This window comes from Scylla paramamosain, chromosome 6 (genome assembly GCF_035594125.1).
Source record: "Scylla paramamosain isolate STU-SP2022 chromosome 6, ASM3559412v1, whole genome shotgun sequence".
Taxonomy (NCBI): domain Eukaryota; kingdom Metazoa; phylum Arthropoda; class Malacostraca; order Decapoda; family Portunidae; genus Scylla; species Scylla paramamosain.
This window is the reverse complement of record NC_087156.1, coordinates 18,834,497-18,839,496: the sequence shown is the minus strand read 5'-3', so window position 1 is coordinate 18,839,496 and position 5,000 is coordinate 18,834,497. Positions and strand designations below refer to the sequence as shown.

Here is a 5,000-nt window from a genome sequence, read left to right as displayed (position 1 = left end):
ACACCTGTTCAGAATGTAAGGTCCCTGTCAGGTGTTCATCTACCTTATCGTATTCCATCGGTGAAGAGAATAAAGGCCAAGACCCACAGGTGTCCCAGGTGTCAGCGGCAGCCGAGGAGGCCATGTGGACACAGGTGACCGACTCCCTTGGGGTCACGAAGGGTCGGCACCGCGGGAGGCAGGGTTCGGGAGGGATGGATAGGGATGTAGGGGCTATAGGGAGGGGCGCCGCTGCTACCTCTGTCTGAATCCTCTGGCTGTATAGATGATTTATTATTTTTTTTTCTTTGTACCTAACTTTTGGATCAGGATAATTTCTGAAGATAGCGGCTGAAAAGAGTTGTATATATAAATAATAATGAAGATGATGTTAATAATAATAACAACAATAGCAATAATGATAATAATAATAATAATAATAATAATAATAATAATAATAATAATAATAATAATAATAATGGCGTTGATAATAATGATAAGGGTCTTAATTAGAATGAGCTGCCCGGGAGGTGCAATATTATGCAAGGAAGGGATGACATGATGATATAATATAGGGCTAAAAGAAAGTAATTAAATTAATAATAGTAATACTAATCTGTTTATATACGCACGTATGTATATAACTATATTTGTATGTACAATATGTATGTATATATGTATGTTTGTATGTATGCATGTATAATGTATGTTCAGAGTCAAGCGTACGGATGTCTATATGTTTGAATGCCATTTTCAGCTACATTCAGGTCGTGCCGCGCAGGGTGCCGGTGGTGGGTGATGAGCAGTGAGAGAGGGAAGGAGGAAAGGATGGGTGGATGGGGGGAAGGGGATGCCAGGCAGCTTGTCGGGACAACAGACGGGTCCCGCTCCAGATGAGCAGAATATGAAGCGACCAATCGGAGGACTGAACTTTTGTGTTGGTGTGCCTGGCGGTGTGCTGCGCTCGCTGGCCACACAACAAACAGCGGCCAAACGCACCGTGGAATTTGTGTTGTTGTAAACTTTTGAAGCGGCTACTTTTTTTTTTCAGACTTTAGTTGCATGAACATTTATGAAAAAGTGTACATCTGAAGGTTTCTGAAACTGGCAATTTTTGGTCCATTCGTTAAATTTCACTCGGTTCTCTCTCTCTCTCTCTCTCTCTCTCTCTCTCTCTCTCTCTCTCTCTCTCTCTCTCTCTCTCTCTCTCTCTCTCTCTCTCTCTCTCTCTCTCTCTCTCTCTCTCTCTCTCTCTATATATATATATATATATATATATATATATATATATATATATATATATATATATATATATATATATATATATATATATATATATATATATATATATATATATATATATATATATATATATATATATATATATACTTGTCTTTTGTTTCAACGCTTGAAAAATGAGTGGTGCCTGTCTTGCTCAACAAAAGCCGAAGTATAATAACAGATAAGCCCTGTTCAGAGGCAACGGGAATCGTAACTTTTATGAAGAAAATAGTGCAGCTGTGTGGGGCGGCAACACCACGGTGGCAAATTGTAATAAAATAAAGGCTGGTGAGCAGAATATTACCGCTGGTGAGGAAAACAGGCAGGCCAGCTGGACTGACAGTGGTGGCTTGAGGAAACCCCGGCGGGGCGAGGAAGGTGTGGGTCGCGCGGAACATGTCTACATGGAGTCCCTTAACCTTACCTGACCCTGCCTCCGCCATCCCGAACTCCCTTAGCAGGGAAGAGTCGCCCTTGGCTTGCTTCCGTTAGCTGGAGTGACCAAATATGATGAACGGACCACTCTCTCTCTCTCTCTCTCTCTCTCTCTCTCTCTCTCTCTCTCTCTCTCTCTCTCTCTCTCTCTCTCTCTCTCTCTCTCTCCAACATTCATTCATCCAGATAATAAATTATACTAATAATCTTCCTTAAAGTTTAAAATCTACTATGCCGAAATTAAAGAGAGAATAATATCCCATTGATCATATATGTAAGTACTATAATATCACATAGTCTTCACACACACACACACACACACACATACACTATGGGTGGGTATCTCTCCGCGCTCCTTTGCCTCCCTAAACCAATAATTGCCGCTGTTTTACTTTTCTTACGTCATGTCTTCTCTAATTGTGTATGTACCATGTCACTTCTAAATAATCATGACTTTTCATATTTTCTGTAAAATTTTCTCCCAACTTAAGTTGGATAAAGTAATAATTGTGAAGTCTTAGTTATTCGTTTTCTCATCGGAGCAGTCAGTCAGCGATGTCTTGGCAACTCACAGCTGCGCCGCACGATGTTGTGTGAGTGTTCGTCGAGGAAAACTTTCATTAATTTGGTTTTTCTGTGATCTCTGAAGCTTTTCTGGACACTTCAGATGGTAAGAGAAGAGGTGAGTATCCCATGGTTGTTGTTTGGCCATGAGAGTGAAGCGAAATGTGAACGAAGGGAGTGTTTAGGTATAAATGTAATGAGTGGCCGAGCCAGTCTTCGTCTGCTCGACTTAAGTGGTGGCGGAAGATCCTTCCACGTAATTTTTTTATTTCTTGTAACTTATACGTCATTACCACATGGAAATTTCCTTGCTGCTCTTCGTCTTCAAATTCACGCTGTATTAGTATTTGTTACGGATGAACAAGTAAATGATCTCGCTTTCCTTCTCTTCCTGCCACACTCCCTCCCCTTCGTCAAGTAATGGACTCGCCTGCTCAACGAGGTAATTTACCACTATTTGATATGTGATGAATCTTAAGTGTCCTACACCTTGGTCTACGTATTGATGTTTTCCCTCGAAATATCCACACTATGCAATGATAGTTGGAAATGGAGGTGTGGCCGTACTGTAGCGTAAGATGCGTTTGACGGCTTTGTGCATCCATCTGACGCCAGCGTGCTAATAAGACCACCACCTATCAAACAACACCAGAACCTCACCCTAGCAGTCACCGTGCAGGAAGCTTTGAGGTTGCCCAGTGCTTCCAGGCAGTTGACTTAACTCCCACCTCGTGCCTCTTGGAAGATTCTCGCACCTCCGCTGAGGAATTAGCGTCGTGGTCTCAAAAAAAAAAAAAAAAATCAGAATAAAAATTTAACTCCATCGCTTTCATGTCGGGACATTAGACTACAGGGAAATGCTACTAAAAGTGGCGTTATATTTTAATGGGTATTCCATAAGTGAGTCTGATTACGTGTGATTACCTGGCGCTCTGTTGTGTGTGTGTGTGTGTGTGTGTGTGTGTGTTGAGGGGGAGAAAAAGAACCATTAATTAATCATTTATCCGAGTTAATGTATAATCCTCGGAGATAACACGCCGATATACTCTTGCGTGTGTTATCTTGTGTATGCTACTCTCTCTCTCTCTCTCTCTCTCTCTCTCTCTCTCTCTCTCTCTCTCTCTCTCTCTCTCTCTCTCTCTCTCTCTCTCTCTCTCTCTCTCTCTCTCTCTCTACCGATTCTTCCACAACTTTCAGCCTGCATCCGCGCCTTGATTTGCTCTTCGCTTGCTGTCTCCTTTGTGCAGCGCAGCCAGTGTGGCGTCACACGCAACGCTGCCGCACTGCCCTCACGCTCCCTATTATTTTCATTAGACGTGTTTCATGTGTGTTCAGGAGACCCTCATCCACTCTCCTCCTTCTCCTCCTCCTCCTCCCTCCCCTCATGTCCCTACTCACTGTGAGGGAAAATGACAGTTGGAGTGACGTCTGGGAATACCCCCGAGTCGCCTCTTCCCCATAAATGCTGTCCCTGGGTCCTCGTCTCCCGCGGGGCCGCCAGACTCAGCCAGCTTTCTCCCCACATCGCCGTCCATTTCTTATCTCCCGTCCTTCTTGTCCTCCTCCTCCTCCTCACCATACCCTCCTATATAATATAATCCCCATCCGTTTGTTCCTCCTCCGTCTTCTTTGCAGTATTATCTTTTTTTTTCTCTCTCTCGTCTTTCGTTCCCTTCTCTTCCTCCTCCTTCTGTCCAAGTTTACGCACTCACTCGTCAAAATGTTTTCGTGATATGATATTCTTTAGAGTAACAATAATTGGTGGTGGCCGCGGCGTTAAAAAGAATCGGCCTTGTATTTTTTTAGTTCATCACGTGCTTTTGCTGTTTTGTTTGTGCCTTGATATCAGTATCTCTCTCTCTCTCTCTCTCTCTCTCTCTCTCTCTCTCTCTCTCTCTCTCTCTCTCTCTCTCTCTCTCTCTCTCTCTCTCTCTCCATAACAGTAAAGATGAAAATGAAAAAAATAATGCTGCAAATTCACCATGAATTTGTAGAGATATAGAAAATACTTCCAAATCAATGGTTTATTCCAGTGGTGACAAAGAATCATGGTTTATTCCAGTGGTGACAAAGAGCTGAGGGAAATATAATGAAGATTGTCACACGCTAGCTAAAGAAGGGGCTAAGGAGGGAGTGAGGGGAGGGAGAGGGAGGAAAGGATAAAAGATGGAAATGGAGGAGATGGTAGTGGAGGAAGTGATGGAGATGAAAGTAAGGCAAGTTATAGAAATGAACGAACAGAGGACGAGAGAGAGAGAGAGAGAGAGAGAGAGAGAGAGAGAGAGAGAGAGAGAGAGAGAGAGAGAGAGAGAGAGAGAGAGAGAGAGAGAGATTGTCATTTTGCAGAAACATAACTACCTATTTCCACCTATCATCCTCATCCATAAATTTGTCTAATCTTTGGTAATAGGGAGCTGCTGAAAGATGATGGGAGTGATGGGTGACGATAAAGAATGATAGGAGATGATAGCAAGTAATTAATGGTGATGGAGTAATTATAGGTGATGGGAAGTATTGAGATAAGGGCGGCTGAGATTTAGATGGTAACAGGGTGATGCCTTCTAACGGACGATGGTTATGGTGATGTGATGCGTGGTGATAGTCGGTGATAGGGAGTGATGGGTGGTGATGGAGATGGTGATAAAAATGCGAAGATTAGTGATGGGACCCTATACGTAATTCTTCCATCTTCTTATCTCTTACATCCATCAGACTATAATTGAAGTTACTGGCATTTTTCA

General features: G+C 42.7%; 1 long non-coding RNA gene across 1 annotated transcript in view; it reads left to right on the top strand.

Moving 5' to 3' along the window:
- Positions 1 to 2,219: 2,219 nt before the first annotated feature.
- The window catches only part of LOC135101111 (uncharacterized), a 78,099-nt gene continuing 75,318 nt past the window's right edge, over positions 2,220 to 5,000 (top strand). Inside the window, exon 1 of the long non-coding RNA XR_010269032.1 lies at positions 2,220 to 2,377. This is a non-coding gene — a long non-coding RNA (uncharacterized LOC135101111). The remainder of the gene's footprint in view (positions 2,378 to 5,000) is intronic.